This window comes from Furipterus horrens, unplaced genomic scaffold, assembly GCF_987537825.1.
Source record: "Furipterus horrens unplaced genomic scaffold, mFurHor1.1.pri manual_scaffold_6, whole genome shotgun sequence".
Classification (NCBI taxonomy): Eukaryota; Metazoa; Chordata; class Mammalia; order Chiroptera; family Furipteridae; genus Furipterus; species Furipterus horrens.
This window is the reverse complement of record NW_028327176.1, coordinates 63,174,044-63,183,258: the sequence shown is the minus strand read 5'-3', so window position 1 is coordinate 63,183,258 and position 9,215 is coordinate 63,174,044.

The following is a 9,215-nucleotide window of genomic DNA, read 5'->3' as shown; positions in this document are numbered from 1 at the left end:
TATACATGAAATAAACAAAATGAAAGACAAAAATCACATGATTATATCAATAGATGCTGAAAAAGCATTTGATAAACTCCAGCACCCATTTATGATAAAAACACTTAGCAGAGTGGGAATAGAGGGAGCATACCTTAACATAATAAAGGCCATATATGAGAAACCTATAGCCAACATCATACTCAATGGCCAAAAAGTAAAAGCTTTTCCCACAAGATCAGGAAGAAGACAAAGGTGTCTGCTTTCATGACTGTCATTCAACATAGTACTGGAAGTTCTAGCCACAGTGATGAGACAAGAAAAAGAAATAAAAGGCATCTAAATTGGAAAGGAAGAAGTAAAACAGTCATTATTTGCAGAAGACTTGATAGTGTACATAGAACACCATATAGTCTCCACCAAAAAATACTCGACCTAATAAGTGGATTTGGCAAAATAGTGGGATACAAAGTCAATATTCAGAAATTGAGGGCATCTTTGTATACAACAATGAAATATCAGAAACAGAAATTAGGAGGGGAATCCCATTTACAGTAGCAACAAGACAAAATAAATACCTAGGAATAAACTTAACCAAGGAGGCAAAAGGCCTGTACTCAGAAAACTGAGTACACCAAAGAAAGAAATTAAGGAAGATACAAATCAATGGAAAAATATACTGTATTCATGGATTGGAAAAATTAACATCATTAAAATATCCGTACTACCCAAAGAAATCTATAGATTCAATATAATTCCTTCTAAAATACCAATTGCATATTTCACAGATCTTTAACAAATACTTCAAAATTTATATGGAAACAAAATTGACCCAGAATACCCTTAGCAATCTTGAGAAAAAAACAAAGTAGAAGGGATCACAATACCTGATATCAAACTATACTACAAGGCCTCTGTAATCAAAACAGTCTGGTATTGGCATAAGAACAGACTAATAGATCAATGGAACAGAATAGAGAGCCCAGAAATAAACCCATGTCTCTATGGTCAATTAATATTTGAGAAAGGGGGCACGAGCATAAAATGGAGTACAAATATCCTCTTCTTTAAATAGTGTTGGGAAAACTGGGATGGTATATGCAAAAAGAAAAAAAAAAAAGAAAGAAAAGGAAAAAAGAAAGAAAGAAAGAAAAAGAAACTAGACCATAACATACCATGCACTAGAATAAACTCAAAATGGATAAAATACTTAAATATAGGTTGTAACACCATAAAAGTCCTAGAGGAAAACATAGGCAGTAAAATTTCAGATAGCCCATGTAGCAATATATCTCCTTGGGCAAGGGAAATAAAGGAAAAAAATAAATAAATGGAATTACATCAAATTAAAAACTTTTGCATGGCTAAAAATACCATCATCAAAATGAAAAGGGAACTGGCCATATAGGAGAACATATTTGCCAGTGATGCCTCAGATAATGTTTTGATCTCAAAAACATATAGACTCATATGACTCAACACCAGGAAAACAAACAATCTAATTAAAAAATGGTCAAAGGTACTGAACAGACACTTCTCTGAGGAAGACATACAGATGGCCCATAGACATATGAAAGGGTGCCCAACATCACTATCAATCATAGAGATGCAAATTAAAACCACAATAACATATCACCTCACACCTGTCAGAGTGGCCATCATTAATAAATCAACAAAAAAGTGCTTGTGAGGACGTGGAGAAAAGAAAAGCTTAGTGCACTCTTGGTGAGAATGCAGACTGTGGAAAGCAGTATGGAATTTCCTTAAAAAAGTAAAAATAGAATTCTTTTTGACCCAGTGATTAAACTGCTGAGAATATACCATAAGAATCCCAAAACACCAATTTAAAAATACTTATGCACCCCTATGTTCATAGCAGTGTTATTGTAATAGCCAAGTGCTGGAAACAACATAAGTCCCATCAGTAGATGAGTGGATAAAAAAACTGTGGTGCATTTAGACAATGGAATACTATGCAGCAGAAAGAGAACTGAAAAATATTATGCTAAGTGAAATAAGTCAGTTGGTAAAAGAAAAATACCATATGACCTCACTTATAAGAGGAACCTAATGAACAAAGCAAATGAACGAGCAAAATAGAACCACAGGCATGGAAACATGGAGCAGACTGACAGTGATCAGAGGGGAGGGGAGAGGGAGATAAAGGTGAAAGAAGAGGAAGGCACTAGTAAAAGAACATGTATGAATTACCCATGGACATGGACAATAGGGAAGAGGATTGACTGTGGGAGTAGGGGGTGAGCTAGGTGGAGGATGGCAAGAGGGGAACACTTGGGACAACTGTAATAAAATAGAATAAAATAAAATAATAAAATAAAACAATGTTCACATCCACAAACAGAAAATGTGCTTTAATAGCAGGAAACCACTAAATAAACTGAAAGCAAAGCAAGTTTTTGAATTCCAGCAAGATATTTATGCCTGCCTAAATGTCTGAGCCTAGAGTCTTCTTTCCTGGTTATTTTAGTGGAAAATAATAATGATATTAATAATAGCAAATTGATTTTGAGCATTATTCTTATATGAGTCACTGTGTTTTTTAACATTCAATACTTTAGTAGGTTTTGAATATATTGCCCCCTTTGATCCTGGCAACATTTCCTTGAGCTTATTCCTTCTTTAAAAATAAGGAACTGTAACTTAGAGATTTACTTTGCAAGTTGTAGAAAGATATTGAAGATATCCACAAACGAATTCATTTTTATTCAATCAACAAAAAAATGTTCAAAGAAGATGAGGGGGGAACTGGTTTTCCAGTAATGAGGTTCAATATTTTGTCCATATATTTCCTAATATCAGCTATTGCAAGATTATACATAACCTCTCCTCTTAACACTTGCTCCATGCTCCAGGGCATTAATGGAGTCATAGAAGGGTTTGTAACACTAAACTTATAACATCATTACATTTTTGTGAGCAAGACACTAACATACTCTTTGGTGTACAAATACATTCCTGTGAATAGAAGGAGAGAAGAAAAGATGAGTAGCATGTATTGAGTTATTTTACATTTCCACTGCTCTAAGATTCACATTTTGCAGGAAGCAGAGGAAAATAAAACATAAAGACACCTATAAACCAGAAGAGAATTTCATAGAAGAGAACCTAAAAAGAACTGTGTGGATTTTTTTTTATAGCAAAAATAGTGTTGGAGAGACAGTTTGACAAATGGAAGAAGTACTTAAATCTCAGGCATTCAAATGGGATTTAATCAGTAGCTAAGTAGCATGCCCCCACCTTTAACTTCTTTTTTAAACTGAAAAATCAGTTCCTACTAAATTTTCTGTTTCATATGCTGATGTATGCAAAGTATTTGTTTTTCTCTAGGGGTATCACTAGAACAAATTCATGGGAGATTTGTAAATCACACATGTCATGAATTGCAAAGATATTAGGTCCAGATAACTATGAACATGCCTGCATAATATCATACAGTTAGATTTACTACTGAGGAAAAAGAAAATATTTAAAAGGCTTCACTGCTTCCCTCTCTTCTAATAAAGTAAATGTGCAACACATTACAAGTCATAATCCTCTGAGTGATATTACAGTTTTCAAGGAAGACAAAAATATCACAAGGTCCATGTGAGGAGAACAATCCTTTCTAGAAAGAAAAAGACAGAACCATACAAATTTCCATTCTCCTAAGAAGAGTTGGCCTAAGTAATTGCTTTTTCTTCACCTGTGATACTAGGTTAGATGTAGAGAAGAGCTTGGTGCCCCAGAAAGCAGTTTACCCTATATGACTTGGTGTGCACCAAAATATCCTTTGTCTAGGACTTCTGGCAAAGACGGAGGCATAGGTAGACATACTGCATCTCCCTCCACAAATAAGAAGGAATACAACTACCTCAAAACTAGAAACAACCAGAAGTTCCAGAAAATTAAATTGCATGGAAGTCCAGCAAACAAAGATATAAAGAAGAAATACTCATCCAGACAGGTAGGAGGGGTGGAGAGCGGGCAGAGAGGATGCGGAGTGGTGTCAGCAGCAGTGGCAGTGGTAACAGAAAGCACAGTCACACGTTTTAAAGTCAGGAGGGACACCTGGGGAGTGCTCCCAGCTCCTCACCGAACCTAGCAGCTCACAGTCCCAGCACTGGGGAAAATCAAGCCTCATTGCTTTTGACTGTGCAAACCAGTGGGGGTCAGGGTGGAGGCAGAAACTACTGGTCTCTCAGCAGAGTCCACTTGTTGAAATGGCTGCTACTGTCCTAGAATGTCCATAGACCCACCCACTCTGGGAACAATGGCCAGGGCAGCAGCTAGAGGGGCGCCAGTCCAGTGTGAAAGTGGGAGAGGTGTCTGGAAAAGGGGTGAGTGCTGGGCAGGTGGCATTGTTCTCTCTCGGACCCCTCCCCCACATACAATGCCACAATGTGGTGAAATAGGTTGCCCTGAACTGATGAATCCTTAAAGCTCCGCCCCTTACAATGTAACAGGAGTGACAGCTCTACCTGGGACATGGAGGCAAACAAGCACAGGAGCCTGTCAGAATGAGGAGACAGAGAAGTATGGTCCAAAGGCGGGAACAGATAAAGGTTCCAGTGGGAGAACTAAGGGATGAGGAGATAGACAACCTAACAGATAAGGAGACAGACAACGTAACACAGAATTCAAAACACTGGTGATAAAGATGCTCACAGGCTTGACAGATATGCTTGAGTATGGCAAATGCATAAGAGAAGTGAAGGCTATGCTAAGTGAAATGAAGAAAAATCCACACAAAACCAATGGTGAAGGGAAGGAAACCAGGGTTCAAATCAATGACTTGGAACATAAGGAAGAAAAAAAAAGTCAACCAATGCAGAATGAGGAAGCAAGAATTGAAAAAAATGAGTAAAACATCCCAAATTTTGTGAAGGAGATGAACATACAGGTCTGGGAAGCACAGAGGGTCCTGGGTGAGCTGGGCCCAGAGGGAACCACATCAACATGCATCATGATTGAGATGCCAAAGGTGAAAGATAAAGAGAGAGTCCTGGGGGCAGCAAGAGAGGGGCAGAGAGTTGCCTACAGGGGGATGCCTATAGGACTATCAGCTGACTTCTCAGAGAACACTGTGCAGGCAGGAAGGGACTGGCAAGCAGTATTCAATATGATAAAAGACAACCTGCAACCAGAACTACTCTATCGAGCAAGGCTATCATTTGGAATGGAAGGGCAGATGAAGTGCTTCCCAGAAAAGGTAAAGCTAAAGGAGTTTATCATCACCAAACCATTATTATATGAAATGTCAAAAGAACTTAAGAAAAAGAAGATCAAAACTATGAACACTAAAATGACAAAACTCACAACTATCCACAACTGAATCTAAAAAACAAAAACAAAATCCAACTAAGCAAACCAGAATAGGAACAGAATCATAGGTATGGGAATCATTTGGAAAGTTATCAGCTGGGAGGGGTGAGGGGGGGAAGTGGGGATATGGTGCAGGAATTAAGAAGCAAAATCAATTAGTACAAAATAGACAGGGGGAAGTTTAGAATATAGGAAACGGTGAAGCCAAAGAACTTATATGCACAACCCATGGACATGAACTAAGTGGGGTTGGATTGCTGGAGGGAAGGGGGTACTGCGCAGAGGGGAGCAAAGGGGAAAAAATTGGAATTAGTGTAACAACATAATCAATAGAATGTACTTTTTAAAAAAGTCTTATTGCTTCTGACTGTAAAAACCAGTGGGTGTTGGGGCGGAGGAGGAAACTGCCCATCTGTCAGCAGAGTCCATTTCTTTAGAGGGCCCCCATGGTCCTAGAACACCCACATACTTACCCACTCTGGGAACCACAACCAGGGCAACAGATAAAGAGTTTCCAGTCCCATACAGGAAATGGGAGAAGTGCCTGGAAAAGGGGTGAATGCTGAGCAAGCGGCATTATTCCCTCTCAGACTCCTCCCTCACATACAGCACCACAACATGATGAAATGGGTTTCCCCATACTGATGAATACCTAAGGGTCTGCCGTTTGTAATGTAACAAGTACAATAGCTCTACCTAAGACACAGAGACATATACAGGAGCCTGTCAAATTGAGGAGACAGAGAAATATGGCCCAAAAGAGAGAACAGATCAAGGTTCCAGTGGGAGAACTAAGCGAAAAAGAGATAGCCAACCTAATAGATGTAGAATTCAAAACATTGGTGATCAGGATGCTCACAGACTTGGCAGATATGCTTGAGTACAGCAAGCACAGAAGGGAAGAAGTGAAGGCTATACTAAGTGAAATGAAGGAAAATTCACATGAAACTAATGGTGAAGGGAAGGAAACCAGGGTTCAAACCAATGATTTGGAACATAAGGAAGAATAAACAGTCAATCAGTACAGAATGAAGAAACAAGAACTGAAAAAAATGAGGAACCTCTGAGGCAACTTTTAACATGCCAACATCTGAATCATAGGGGTGCCAGAAGAAGAAGAGCAGGAAATTGAAAATTTATGTGAAAAAATAAATAAATAAAAAGGAGAACTTCCCAATTTGGCGAAGGAAATAGACATGCAAGTCCAGGAAGGACAAAGAGTCCCAAAGAAGATGGACACAAAGAGAACCACACCAAGACACATCATAAGTTAAATACAAAATGTGAAAGATAAAGAGAGAATCTTAAAAGCAGCAAGAGAAAAGAAGAGTTACCTACAAAGGGTTGCTTATAAGACTATCAGCTAATTTCTCAAAAGAGACTTTGCAAGTAAGATGGGACTGGCAAGAAGAATTCAAAATTATGAAAAAGCAAGGACCTACAACCAAGATTACTCTATCCAGCAAAGCTATCATTTATAATAAAAGAGCAGATAAAATGTTTGCCAGACAGGGTAAAGGTAAAGGAGTTCATCATCACCCAGCTATTATTATATGAAATGTTAAAGGGACATATTTATGAAAAAGAAGATCAAAACTATGAACGTTAAAAGGGCAACAAACTCACAACTGTCAACAACTGAATCTAAAGAATAAAAACAAACTGAGCAAACAACCGGAATAGGAGCAGTATCATAGCATAGGTATGGGGATCATTTGGAGGGTTAGCAGCTGGGAGGGGGGAAGGAGAGAAATGAGGACTAAGAAGCACAATTGGATAGTACAAAATGGACAGGGGAAAGTTAAGAATAATATAGAAAAGTGTGAAGCCAAAGAACTTATATGCACAACCCATGGTCATGAACTAAGGGGGTGCTATTTTTGCAGTGAAGGGGGTACTGGGAAGAGGGGAACAAAAGGAAAAGAAATTGGGACTACTGTAACAGCGTAATCAATTAAAATATACTTTAAAAAATGTCCCTTGTCTACAAACCCACCATAACACCTACACAGTCGGGCCTTTAGGCATTCATTAAGTAAAAAGGGGCCATGTCTGAGGTAGAATGCACTAAACATGACCAGCAAACAATATCATATCACCATGGTGAAGAGAGCTCTGGATATGAAGCAGTCACAGGACAGGGAAGGAAGAACACAGTTAGTACAAGGTACTGTTAATGGGAAAATGCACAAGCAATTACTGTAATCAAAATCCCCAAAAGTACTACTGCAGCTTGTGGGGAAGATGTGATCACTAAAAGGGACATAGAGCTGTACTAAAAGCAGTACTCGCCAACTCTATGTTAAGTGTAGTTTCTGTATAATGTGTATACAGGCAATTAATTAGCCAGTGAATTCAGTCTGTGCATGTAGCAAGTATAGGTACAACCCAGACCCTATCTTTCTTTTCTAGCAATATCCTCTGCTGAAATTATTGAAACATATGTTCATACACTTTAGATACAATTTCTGTCAGCTAGCAAGGCAATTTATAAAAATGAGCATCTTTTATTTATGTAAGTGAGCAGTACTCACAGTAATGTGTAGACCAGCATGTGTAGTACAGAGGGCGGTGGCTGCTGTGTCCTACATACCATACTGCTGGTCCCACACTCGGGGCAGGGTTTTAGAAGTAGAATAGGAATGCAATGTACTCTTCGAAGCTGATGAAGCCTGCTTGCTCTGTGTAGCCCCAAATTATTATCAGTAGAATGTGACAACAAAATGTTTAAGTAGAAAGAGGCATCTGGATTTCTATGATATGCCTTGGCGCCTCACAGTCTTGCTACCTATCTCCTTATGTCGAAGTATGCTTCCCTTTGTTCTTACTCCAGACCATTTGGTGGAGATCCGCATGCTTACCCCGTGCATTTCTGCACATAGCAAACTCAATAAAAATCCTGACTGAGAAAGGAGGGATCAGTGATCTCCTATGAGAGACACTCACCCTTCTCTCTCCTCAGACAATTTGTTTCTGAGTCAGTTCTTTCATCTGCGTGGAGGTGTGGGATGGGGAACCTCTCAGTAATGGTGTATTTTCTCCTAGGATAATTATACTTTATGTACCAGACAAGGCAGCTGAAGGACTGGGCCATATACTAATTGTTACAGAACATCAGGGGCACTAGCGATTTGAGTAAGTATGGTGCCAGGAAAACTTCACAGAGGACACTAAGTACAGGTATCCCTGCTTTTTGAGAGTATGTATTGTGCCCCTTCATTTTTACAAAAGACCTACATTAGTATCTGGTTTTGGCTAACAGAAAGAAATTTTTGTTTTTACAAATAAAGAGCAAAAAGCAAAAATAGCATTCAGTGTTTGTTTTGCAGCGAGCCATCTGGAGGCAGCACTCACTGGCACAGCGAGAGTGTCGCCACCGAGCGCCCCTTCGGGGGAACTACACCTAGCAAGTAGCATCTCTGCCTAACCTCGATTTACTTTGTGCATCTGTTAGCAAGGTGTGTCCTAAGGTACCCGAAAAACATTATACTTAACATAAAACTGGGCATAATTAAGTATATTTGGTATGATTTTATAGGTTATTGTTGGGGGTCTGAAAATGCTCAACTTTTTTCCTTATAAATTAATAGTAATTGCATCTTCACTTTTCACCATTTTGGCTTGCAAAGGGTTTCTTAGGAACACTATGTTCATATCGTGAGGCACACCTGTATTGAAGACTGTGTAGGGAATGGAGCAAATCACACACATTACACTGCGTGAAAACAGTATTAAATGGGCATTGGTTGGGGGAAAAACACATGTCAAAAATTTTCCTTTTCTAGCTTGGGTATTTTCTTGATGCATATCCCCAAAGCATTGTTTTAAAAGTCTCTCTCCCTCTCTTCTTAAACCTCACATATTAGAGAGCAGACTAAAGCAGAGGAAAAGACAAAACAATATGCACGGTGAGT